Below are 13,700 nucleotides of genomic sequence, written 5' to 3' on the forward strand. Positions count from 1 at the left end.
AGGGTATAGACAGATAAGTTAGGGAGGGGTTAGAAGGATGAGGAAGGGTTGGGGATAGACTAATAAGTTAGGGAGGGATGGGGCATGAGGGGGGAGAGATAGAAGGATGTGAAAGGGAGGAGATAGCAGACTGAGGTAGGGAGGGGGTTAGAAGGATGAGACATCAAGGGGATAGAAGGATGAGGTAGGGAGGGGATAGAAGGATGAGAGAGAGGATAGAAGTATGAAGTAGGGAGGGGATAGAAGGATGAGAGAGAGTATAGAAGTATGAGGTAGGGATGGGATAGAAGAATGAGGTAGGGAGGGGATAGAAGGATGAGAGAGAGTATAGAATAATGAGGTAGGGATGGGATAGAAGGATGAGAGAGAGTATAGAAGAATGAGGTAGGGATGGGATAGAAGGATGAGAGAGAGGATAGACATTTGAGGTAGGGATGGGATAGAAGCATGAGGAAGGGAGGGTGTAGACAGATAAGTTAGGGAGGGGTTAGAAGGATGAGGAAGGGTTGGGGATAGACTAATAAGTTAGGGAGGGGTTAGAAGGATGAGGAAGGGTTGGGGATAGACTAATAAGTTAGGGAGGGGTTAGAAGGATGAGGAAGGGTTGGGGATAGACTAATAAGTTAGGGAGGGGTTAGAAGGATGAGGAAGGGTTGGGGATAGACTAATAAGTTAGGGAGGGGTTAGAAGGATGAGGAAGGGTTGGGGATAGACTAATAAGTTAGGGAGGGGTTAGAAGGATGAGGAAGGGTTGGGGATAGACTAATAAGTTAGGGAGGGATGGGGCATGAGGGGGGAGAGATAGAAGGATGTGAAAGGGAGGGAGTAGAGGGACAAGGGGGAGATAATAAAAGGAGGGATAGAAGTATGAAGAGGGGAGAGAAGAATGAAGAGGTTAGGGTGGTAGGAATGAATAAAAGTAAACAAAGATATAAAGGAAATAGGTTTCAGGGTATACAAATACATTATTACTGGGTTTTTATGGTCAGTAATCACAACGTGCAGAGCTACCCCCAGCCACCAAACTACAAATGTTTAAACTGAACACTTCATATTTCTTCTCTCTGTATAAATATAATTATGTTACATTTGCTTGGGGCTCCTAAATAATTTTCTCTAGGTCAGTGTCTTGAGATGGGAAAATTATGAACGGTTAGTTTGTGTGAACAACACAAGATAAAAAATGTATTAGATTTCAGATCTCTCTTGTTGCCAGCACAAAGCAAAAAACAAGTTTATGCTGTAGACAAACACAACAGAAAATGTGTCTCATTCAATAGATAAAGAATATATGTTTAAAAGCATCTGATTGCTGTTTATAGGAGTTTGACACGAGAGGGAGCTCAAGGCAAAGATGGAGGTCACTGTCTTGCAATAACTCCTACATAAAATATATAGGGTCTATTTAATCTGTGTGCTGCTTATCAGTATGCCACAGTCCCATAACCAGCTCTCTCCTCTAACTGCTCCCAATAAACTCTTTTTAATCTCAGTCAAGGTTATTCATGTTGCCCGATAAGAGCAACCTCTTCACCCCCTTCAGAATAATAACACTATAATTTGTATACTGAAACATAATAACATTTTCCTTTGTTTTTGTTTTTAATACATTTTACCAAGATATCCCAGTTAAAAAAAACTGCCAAATTATTTTTAAGTTTTAAAGGGACAGTAAAGTAAAAATTAAACTTAAATTGAGGGAATGGGGCATAACATTTAAAACAACTTTCCAATTTGCTTCTTTTATCAATTTTGCTTAGTTTTCTTGATATCCTTTGTTAAAGAATAATCATAGGTGAGCTGAGGACTGTGCACATATCTTAAGCCACTGGCAGCAGCGTTTGCAACATTGTTTATAGCAAATAATAAAAAAAAAATATTATACATAGTTACAAACAGAACTGCCATTGCCTGCTATAGACACATGCACAATCTTGAGCTCCTATCAGCCTGGTTAAGTCTTCAATAAAGAATACCAAAAAAAAAAAAAAACACATTTGATAATTGAAGTAAATTGTAAAGTTTTTTAAATTGCATGCTCTATCTGAATGAGGAAAGGGAAATTTTGACTTTACTGTCCCTTTATATCGACACTAAACGTTTTGTAATTACAAGATATGTATGTTGTCCTGCTATTAAACAACATATCAGCCAAGTCTAAACATTTTTTTAAACAAATAAAAATCTTGTTTGCTGGGGGCGGAGTCAGCAGCCCAACATGGAGGACGTGTTGGATTGAGCTCCGTATGTTACAAGGCAGTAAACAACTTTAAAATGTGACTTTGAACCGCAAATATCACACTGAATGCTGGGGACACCTCATAGCACCTCTGGAATACTCCCCTGTCAAAGGATTGGGAATAGAGCCATCGCACAGCACAGAATACTGGAGCTGCGCCACAAGTAAGAAAACTCAGAGTCCCACAAGGGCCTTTAGACCGCTAACGCTACACGATAAGCAGGTCGACAGTAACAGCCTTAAACCTAAAAAACAGCAGTCCAGACTAACTGAAACCCTTTGATACCCGTTTATGAGCCTGTAAATATATAGAAGCATACAGGAGGGTAGACTTTAACAACGAACTGCTTGGCCTATGTACACAACAGCTAGGAGCGCGTATTCACAGAATTTAACTTTAATAAAGACCAGCAGATACGATTTAACATTGAGGCAGATATTTTTGGAAACTTTTTGTTTTATCGATTCCTAACTACTTCTGGGTGAATTGCATAGCAGTGCCAGGGCTCCTGGGGACAAAACGAGAAAAAGAGGAGACAGAGGAATTTTTTTTCTTTCTTTTTTTTAACCGCTCCAGCCCTCCTACAATCACTGACTAGGAAAATCTGCACCTGCAGTACAATATAACACACACCTATCCCATCATGTCAGTTAAGAGAGCTCCTAAAACAACCAAAGGCCCCAGGCACCCTAAAGACCTACAAACGGCTAATCTGGCCATGAAATAATTTTTTAAACCAATCGAGCCTTCGCCATCACTCCATACAAACACCGAAGATGATGGAAGTGAGTCGGAAGATTCTGAGATACAGACCTCACAACGCTCTTCACCTAGACCCCTAACTAGAGCAGACCTAGATTCACTCCCTACCAAAGATGACTTTGCAGCACTCATGACCCATGTTAGCCAGCTCATCAAAGAGGGCTTAAAAGAAGTGAGAAAAGATTTAAATGAGTTAGGCAGCAGGGTCGAGTTTCTAGAGGAAGGGACAGAATAAACAAACAACGAATTTGATGGTATGTCTAAACAATTGATACATCACAGTTCTACTATAGATGACCTTCAAGCACATGTGGAAGACCTCGACAACAGATGCAGAAGGCATAATCTCCGCATACGCGGTGTCCCTGAAAACATTACGTCTCAGCAACTGGATGACTATTTACAAAGGTTATTTCAGCACCTCTCTGATTCCAAAACACTAATGGCCATACCTCTTGATAGAGCTCATTGAGCCCTTCATCCACAACCTAAGGACATCGACCCACCCAGAGATGTCATTCTAAAGTTCCAGATATACAAAGACAAGGAAAAAATATACAATGCGGCAAGAAAAACACAATCTATACTATTTGAGGGCTCTCAAATCCAAATCTATGCTGACCTGAGTCCAATAACTCTCGCCAGAAGAAGAGAGGCTATATACCTCACCCAACATCTTCAATCTTTGGGAATCCCATATAGATGGGGTTTCCCATTTTGCCTTAGAGTCCTCAGAGGCTCCCAAGTCTTCATATACAGATCAACAGAGGACTTAAACACCTTTTGCAAGGGCCTCAACATCTCATTACTGACCCTTCCCAAGCTGTCTGACCTACCAAACCAAAACGCCACAGCAGCTGACATATTTCCCAAACCGCAAAGGCAAACTTGGACAAAAGTCAATAGAAAAAGAAATAGGAAATCCTTTGACTCACCTCAGAAGTCTGCATCTTTTTCATCACCGCCTCCTTGAATTCGCACAACAGTCTTGTCTGAATACTTTCCTGATGGAATTTGAATGGGACGCCTGTTGAGTGTCCTTGAGAACACAAACCTGTTCAAGTTTACAAACACAGTTCCCTTTTTGAATGGTTTGAGATGTTTACTTGTATTTACCCATTGGGTCACTTTAATATTTACTATGGGCCCCATAATAGGTCTTCTAGATTAAAATCCAGTTTCTCCCTCTCCCTACTGTTTGTCCTACTATGTTAATGTTATTGTTCTTACTTGCGACCAGTCACCCACAATATTAACACATCCCACATATATGGTATTATTAAGATGAGATTTACTTTTCTGTTGAAATAAGTCCCAAGAACGTAGTATTGACGGATAGCTATCCTTGATAGCTCAGCTGGTCCAATAGGGCATCAACCTCTCCATATTTGATTACTAGGTTTCACCAGGTTCACTTTCCTGTTTGTTAAACAGATGCATAAAGTAATGCTGGTGTACTGGTCCATTATTATTATTATAATTATTATATTTGTTACATTAAGTTATATCAGTTATGCAAAATTCGTCTCAAGGTTCCCCCCAGTATCTCTGAGACAACCTTTACTAATAATGATTCAGAGAAGTTTTCCTAACATTTTATTTACACTGCTTTATTGCTGCCTTTATTACAGCTCTTCTCCCGTAGAGCTTTATCCCCCTATTTCCTAATATGATTTTAATTTGCTACATTGCAATTTCACTGAAGGTTTTTTGTTTGTTTCTTATTAATGCTAATTTTTCTGTTTTTTATTTTTTTATGTACTGCCCTGAAATGCTATGCTCAAAGTTTCATGTTTTTCAATTGATATGTTGCTTAACTCTTGTTTTCTCTTCTAGTACACTGAAGAATGCCGGTCATTATAACTGTACCCCTGAATCCCTCCTCCCTATGTTCCCTTCTCCAACCTCCCTCCTATGACAAGGCCTTAGATTTATCAGTGAGTACCCGTTTACAGGGCATGACATCACACATCCTCGGTACACAATCTACACAATATTTGTATCCCACTTCAGACACGCTATGCATTTAGTTTGGACTGTTCACTATGAGCCTCCATAGTGTAAAAATCCTGTCCCAAAATGTGAAGGGACTTAACTCCCCGACAAAACGATCTATAGCCCTAAATTGGTTTCATAGACAGGGAGGGGATTTAGTCTTTGTTCAAGAAACACACTTTTGCCAATTAGCTGCACCAGCATGCTCCTCCAGAACATACCCCAACAACTACTTCTCCCATAACACATCAAAGACAAATGGGGTGGGTATATTAATACATAAAAGGTTACCTTTTATATTGACATCCATGCACAAAGATGCAGAGGGAAGATTATTGATATTAATAGGCACCCTATACAATCAACCGGTTACCTTGGCTAACATATATGCCCCAAACAACCAACAAGCAAAGCTCTTTAGGAAAGCTCTAGACTTAATCACACCTATAGCTAAAGGTTTTTTGGTCCTGGCAGGTGATTTCAATGTAGCATTATCCCCCACACTAGACTGCTCACATGGACGTAGTTAAATTCCTCCCTCGACATTACAGTCTATTTGGGCCAAACTACAAGGTTTATCCCTGGTAGATGTCTGGAGGCTCCAAAACCCTACGTCTAAGAGATACACTTTTTACTCCACAGAAATCCTGATCCAGGATTGACTACATCTTCCTTGATCAGAACCATTTACACTTAGCCAAACACTCAGATATATCATCTACATCCTGGTCAGATCACTCTATGACCACATTAGAAATTTCATGGCCATCGGCCCCGATTTCTCAATACTGTTGGAGACTATATGACTCGCTCCTTCAAAATACTCAACTGACAGAAAAAATGACCCGCTCGCTTGTCGAGTATTTCCAGCTTAACAGTAATGATGATACTTCAATGCACACATTATGGGATGCTCACAAAGCGGTCATCAGGGGTGACTTTCTTAAACATAAAGCAAATTTGGTTAAGACTAGTAGGAGAGAATTCGAGACCTTGTCAAATAACATAAACAATCTAGAAGCTAATCTCTCATGCCTCCCCCACAACACATCATTGCAGAGTAAACTGACGAAAGCTAGATTGGAACTCAATGTCTTTCTTAACAAAGAGGCACAGAAACACGCTTTTTACCTAAAAAAAACTTTATTTTATAGAGGGTAATAAAATAGGCACAATGTTAGCGCGGGCCCTTCGTCAAAGAACACTTAAATCTTATATCCATAAGATTTCCACTCCTGATTCCTCTAATATTCAAGACAGCAAGGGGATAGCTAAAGTTTTTCATGGTTATTTCCAAGCCCTATATAACCTATCCCCTTTGGACACACAACAGAATCAGTCAGAATATGATGAGTATATCATAAAAGCAGACCTCCCAAGTCTATCACAAGAAGAGGCTGCACAGTTAGATGCCCCTATAGAAATCTCAGAGATTCTCTCGGCTATAGAAGCCCTCTCAAATCATAAGAGCCCAGGACCTGATGGACTGTCTAATTCTTACTATAAGACCTTTAAAAGTATTTTAGCCCCTCAACTAAGTGCACTATTTAACTCAGTAGACGACACCAAACACTTCTCCAAAGACATGCTATCAGCTCATATTACTTAATTGCATAAACAAGACAAACCCCCACATATGCCAAGTAGCTACCGTCCTATTTCACTGATTAATACAGATGCAAACATTTTTGCCAAGATCCTTTCAATTAGAATCAATAAATACCTACCACAACTCATTCATGTAGACCAGGCAGGCTTTATCCTGCGTTGTGAGGCCAGGGACAACACTATTAGAACATTGCATTTGATAGACAATGTGTCTACAACAAAAATGGAGTCGGTCCTGGTCTCTACCGACGCGGAAAAAGCGTTTGACAGACTTAACTGGTCGTACCTGCAATCTGCCTTGGGGTGGTTTGGTTTTCATGAAATCATGGTTAATAGAATCTTTAGCCTATATAGCGAACCCTCGGCTAAGGTCAAGGTAAATATCACTCTCTCAGATTCCTTTCAGATTAACAATGGGACCCGCCAGGGATGCCCTCTCTCTCCATTACTATTTGCGCTTGCGATGGAACCTTTGGCGGCACATATTAGACACAACACAGACATTAGAGGTATCGCAATAGGCCCCAATGAATATAAAATAAGTTTGTACGCAGACGATATTTTGCTGACTTTAACCGACCCGTTTACCTCTATTCCACACCTTTTGCAAGAATTTCACAATTTCGGAGTGATCTCCCATTTCCACATCAATAATCAAAAATCCAACATTCTCAATATTAATATGAAACCACATCAATTTGAAGCCCTTTCTTCAATTTGCCCATACCGGATGTGTAGAGACCACATACAGTACTTAGGCATTAAACTTATCCCTCAAATCAGCTCGCTTTTTAGTGCTAATTATATTCCGCTACTTAAACGAATTCAAATAGATAGTCAAAAATGGCAGTCAAAGCCTTCTGGTGGGGTAGAATACAAGTGGTAAAGATGTCCATTTTACCTCAAATTCTTTATGTGCTACAAACGGTCCCGATTAATCTCCCACAACCATACATAATACAACTATAATCTGTTCTTAACAATTTTATATGGGGTGGTAAGAAACCCAGGGTAGCGAAGCAAACTCTTTATCGATCTAAACAACGTGGTGGGTTAGGTGTCCCTTGCATAGAGAGGTATTATCAAGCTAGTACACTACAACGCATTTTAGACTGAAACGCAGGACATCAAGATAAAGCATGGTTGACATTAGACACCCACATTCTTCGGACCCCACAAATTGGCCCCCTATGCTGGTTACCGGCATCTTTTCGTCCAGTCGCAGTCAAGTCCTCGCCTTTAAATAGGCACATTCTCATCCCCATTTTCGCCTATGTTCCCAATTTTCCAGAATACGAAGCTGCTAGGCAATGTCCAGGCTTCGCCTGGGAATTCTCTGCTTGCAGATCTGGGCTTTTCATCCCCAATATGCAAGTTTATACATCTGGGAGCCCTAAAACCAGATCAAGAATTATCCAATATTTTAAATGGCACCTTTACACACTGGCTCAAATACTCCCAATTGAGGCACCTTTTAACTACTTCCCCCCACAAACAATATCTAATACGACCTCTCACACACTTTGAATCCTTATGCAGACATGGGAACGCATTGAAAGGTTCACAAGCAGTCTCCAGGAGAATGTTGGATAATTGTCTACATACACAACTACCCAAATCCACTCAAAATTGGGTCAAAGAACTTGACATAGACATCCCTTTGGAAACTTGGGACCGACTTTACCTTTGCACTCATCACTCATCCACATCTACGCAAATCCTCGAGATGAACTATAAAATCATATCTAGATAGTACCTTACACCGGCAAGGTTGAGATGCCTCTACCCAAAATCATCCCCCATGTGCTGGAGGGGCTGCGGAGCAGTTGGCAATATGACACATATTTGGTGGTCTTGCCCCAACTTGCAGCCTTTTTGGACCGCCATACAGCAGATACTCTCTCCTTTATTTGACACATCATTCAAACTTACACCTTTGATAGTACTATTTAATGATAAACCCAAACACTTGTGTAGGCTGAGATCATGCCTCCTACAGATCTGTATAAATGGAGCAAAATCCTTACTCGCCAGAAACTGGAAAACTAACATTATACCTACAGTCGAATCATGGAGGGCTCGCACATAGGAACTTATACAACTAGAAGAATATCATTATTTCAAAAATCACAAATTGAATTTCTATCACAATGTTAAATTCTATTGGGAAACCATAAACCCACTTAGACCGTAGTATTAAACCCCTTCCCCTACCTCTTCCTCCCCCCTCTTCCCCTCTCCCTTCCCATCTCTGGCTCTTTATCTTCTTTACTGGCATTGCAACATTATTGCTTATATGTAGCTAATTATCTGCCCTTCTTTTTTTATTTATTTTTTGTTTATTTGCCTTTTTATTTACCTGTTTATTTTATGTCACTGCATTTTGTTCCAATTATTGTTACTAATATTGACGTATTTAGTCTAGTTATTTTTCCTTATGTGATTCCTGTCATTGATGAAAATATTCAATAAAAATTATATATAAAAAAAAAAATCTTGTTTGCTGAAATGGTTTTAATATTGTCATACTTCACCCGTTCAATTGACTCATTTGGTAGTGCCAATCTGGGATTAAATCTACAGAAGGCACTGGTAGACACAGTCGTTTTGTGAGTATAAATTCACTGTTTTGCAATCGTTTCCTGATGAAGCCAGTTAGGGAAAAATATTAGCAAGGTTAGCCATTTGAAGTGTGCTAAATTACATGAAAGGGGGGCAAAAAATAATTAATCTCAAAGTGTTTACTAGTCACTTAATGGTGAAATATTACACTGATATTTCTTAGTGAATACCCAAAATTTTGGTGTGAAGCAAAGTCATATAAAGATGCCAAATCTCACCTTCACTAGTACAGTATGTTGGTCATTTACTTGTGTAGAGAAGAATATAATGAAGTGTTATAATGATGCTGCTATGTAGATCAATATATGTTTTCTGTCACGCAATAAATATATACATTTTTTTACCTTTCTTATACCTGATTAACTACATAGGAGGTTTTGTTTTATCCATTTAAAGATGCCTAGGGGAAGATTTATCAAATGTCGGATGGACACAATCCGCTGTAGTGGATCATGTTCATCTGAAATCAATAAATGCCGACAGCATATGCTGTCGGCATTTATCATTGCACAAGCATTTCTGGTTAAATGCTTGTGCAATGTCGCCCCCTGCACATTCGGGGCCAATCAGCCGCTAGCAGGGGTGTCAATCATCCCGATCCTATCCGATCGGGATGATTGCTGTCCGTCATCTCAGATGTGGCGGATGAGTTAAGGAGCAGCACTGCTTAACTTAAGTTTAAGGGGCCACTCTAAAATGAGGATTAGTGAGGCTGGATCAGTCCTTTAGCGTAGGCTTTGTGAAGAAGGGTCTGATTGGCAGCGCTATAGGTAGTGCTATAGGCAGTGCAGTGGGGGCCAGACTAATCCATCCCTTCTTCACAAAGCCTGTGCTAAAATACTGATCCAGCCACACTAATCCTCCTATTAGCAATGCCCCTGGACTCTGTGAAGAAGGGTCAGATAAGCGCAGCCCCCACTGAACTGCCTATCAGACCCTTCTTCACAGAGCCTGTGCTTAAGAACTGATCCAGCCACATTATTAATTTGCCCCTGGACTCTGTGGAGAAGGTCATATTAGCGCAGCCCCCACTGAACTGCCTATCAGACCCTTCTTCACAGAGCCTGTGCTTAAGAACTGATCCAGCCACATTATTAATTTGCCCCTGGACTCTGTGGAGAAGGTCAGATTAGCGCAGCTCACCTCCGCACTATAGTTAAGTGCTGAAGCTGCTGGTAAGACTGTGCCACCTGCAACAAAGCAACATTTGAATCCGGTTTAACTAAAAATAATTCAAATGTTAACGAATATTCAGTATCATTTTAAACTAAATAAATACCGAATAGTGTAGCACACAAATATTCTGAAAAAATAGTTTTTCAGAATATTTGTTTCGAATTATTGTTTTGAATATTTGTTTTGAAACTAATTATTCTGTGCTGCTGTCATTTGACAGGATGCTTTGAAAAGAAGATTTACTGACCAATATATCATTTTTGTCATGTTTGACAAATAGAAATAAACTTATTTGAAATTGAAGGTGTAACACTCAAAGCTACTTGGAGAAATTGAAATACCCAAGTTAAACAACGCTATTCAAAATCAAGAATGTGATAAATGCATGAAATATAATATTTTTTTTTTTTTTTTTCCCAAATAATTTTTTATTGAAGTTGAAATAAGTATTAACAAGCAAGATTCACCTTTAGAACAATATTATAACAAAAAGAGTCTTACATTGTATGTAATCTAAATTTGGTGATAAGACAGTATTGACATATAATAAGAGAGTTACATATAGTCATATTTTAATATGGTGTTAAACAAAAGTGCAGGTGAAAGAAAATAGAACTTCATTTTGTATTATATTATATTATTGGCTAGTGGTCTCCACAGGACAATGGAAAACGCTTCATTGCATATCTGAGTCAGAGCTTCAGTCTGTGGAGAGCTAGTATGTGTGTTGGCCACTCTTGGGCCGACATATGTAGGGGGGGGGAGGGGATATCAGCGGGCAAAAAGCCGCTTAGATAGAAAAGAGGGGAGTGGAGGGGCGGAGCCTTCTAATCAATGTGGTGGAGCTTATAATATAATTAAGTATGGGTTGATGTCTTCCTCTGTTAAACAGACAAGTTATGCCGAGCCGAGCATTCCCAGTTAGCACAGCCCGATAGTATCTATAGCAACTGAGAGGTGGGATTATATATTCTAGGGTGGGACTAATGCGAAGTAAGAGTGTGCCTTCTTCTAGGCATGGGTGTTTACAATACCCTCAAGCTTATCAGAGGAGCAACCTGTTAGAAAATTTTTAACAAATTAGATATATCAGATACAGCTGTACAATCATATTTAAAGTCTCACTTAAAATGTTAACAGATTGCATAGACAGTCTTAAACTAGGCACACAAAGTACTCCTGAAATACAGTAATGTAGAGTATAAACTATACAGGGAGAATCTGTTATTATTCTAGAGTCACATAATTAATGCACTACAAGCAGTGAGGTAAGATTTACATCAGCAAATGTGACTGTAGAAGACTCTATGGTTAACCGTGTGTAAACACATGTACACTTTAAATAGGCTTGATAGACAGGGATTAGAGTGTACTGATGAAAGGGGGTAACAAAGAGCATAAATCATTAGGGGAAGGATGAACTAGGCCCTTTGTGGGAGAAAGTTATGATTGAAATAAAGAGGGGATGATAAGGTACCTAATATAACGGGGAAAGTGCCTGTATCCGGCCTGTATATATTGAACTTAGAATATTCTTTGGCTTAGAGCAGGGGCTGCATATGGAGGCCTAATAGAGGAAACCAATAAAAAGTAAACAACATTTCTGATGATCAATAACATATAAATAAACTTGTGGACTATATATTTGTCATAGTAAACCTCTATCTAGCTAATGTAAACAAATAGGAAGCCATGAGCCAAGAATAGAGTAAGGTATGTACCCGTATGTGGGCTCAGGGCTTACCTGTCCATCGAGTTTCCAGAGCAAGGGTCCTGCCAAGCAGATCAAGGGTGAGGGAGTGAAAGAAGAGTAAGGTATGTACCCGCATGTGCACTCCCCCATCTGGAATATCCTTTGAGGTATAAGTTAGGAGGGTGTCTTGAGGAAATGTTCTCTCAAAAAGTCACGCAAAAGGCGCTCAGTGCAGAGGATACCTCTGAGGATAATCTCAGAAGAGGCCTAAAATTTAGGGAGGTGGGGTGGGAACCCTGGTGCGCCATTCTGATGCAGATGGGTTCAGATCACCCGTTTTTCCTTTTTTCCTGGGAGGTAAACCAGTAGGACCAGTGAGTCCCCAAGTGGTGAGGAGCTGTATTCCCTGTTCGAGAGAGGAGACTGTATGGGAGGAATCTTGATACTGCACGTGAAGCTTGACAGGAAATCCCCATCTGTATTTAACCTTGTTTTGTCTGAGGGCTAGGGTGAACTGATGGAAAGTCCTCCTCTTGTTCAAGGTGTATGGAGACAAATCTGGAAAAATCTGTAATTTGTTGTATGGATCCTTGAGGGGTCTGTTGGTGAAGGAGGCTCTCATGATTCTCTCCTTAGCGGTGTAGTAATGTAGACGTACAATGACGTCTCTAGGAGTGTCAGGTACTGAATTACGGGGGCGTGTGGATCTATTTGCTCTGTCCATCAGGAGGTCCCGATCTGTGGGAGAGTCAAGGATGACCTGAAACAGAGTAGTCAAATATTGATGGAGGTCTGATGTAGGGACGTCTTCAGGGATGCCTCGGATCCTGAGGTTGTTGTGACGAGATCTATCTTCGTTATCTGCTAGTTTAGATTCAAGATCAGACATTTGTTCTGCCAATGATTGAGAATAAGCCAAAAGGTTGGCGTGGTCAGTTGTAAGATCCTCATGCTTTCTCTCAAGGATTTCAGTTCTCTCACCAAGGGAAGAAATCTCTCTTTTTAGCTCGCCAACAGATTGGCGGAGTTCCTGCCTTAAGGATGAGTAGTGAGTATCCATCTTATCAGTTAGGATTCTGATAGATTCTAAAAAAGTTGACTGAGATAATGTTGTTTTATCTTTGTGGGAAATCTCAGGCCTAGTATTATCCGTGACTGGAGTCTCAGAGTCTCTAGACTCGTCCCCTGAGAAGTCAGGGTCTGAGAAGTTTTTATTGTGGAAATGATCAGTGAGAGTCCTCTTAGGTTTTTCTTGGTGTTTTGGTTTTCTTTTGGTAGATTGGGCCATAGTACAGGTGAGCGGTTCCCAGAGTCGGCTAGGGAGTTATATTTAATGATAGCACAGATGGGAAAGCCTAGTGGCCCACTGCTGGATAATAGTATTAATGAGTTACTCCCCCTCTCCTGGGGCTATGCCACCTCTGGGAGAGACCGGCAAAGGGAGTGAGGATATGACCCGCGCCCTGGGGGTGGACGTGGGAAAGGAAGGAGAGGGGGGTCTAAGAGGGCAAAGGTGCAGGCTGTGTATAGATTATGCAAGATTCCTGTGTAACGTGGACACACCAGGGTGTCACCGCAGTCTAGTTTACCCTGAGTGGTAGGCA

The sequence above is a fragment of the Bombina bombina genome, chromosome 8, assembly GCF_027579735.1.
Source record: "Bombina bombina isolate aBomBom1 chromosome 8, aBomBom1.pri, whole genome shotgun sequence".
Lineage (NCBI taxonomy): Eukaryota > Metazoa > Chordata > Amphibia > Anura > Bombinatoridae > Bombina > Bombina bombina.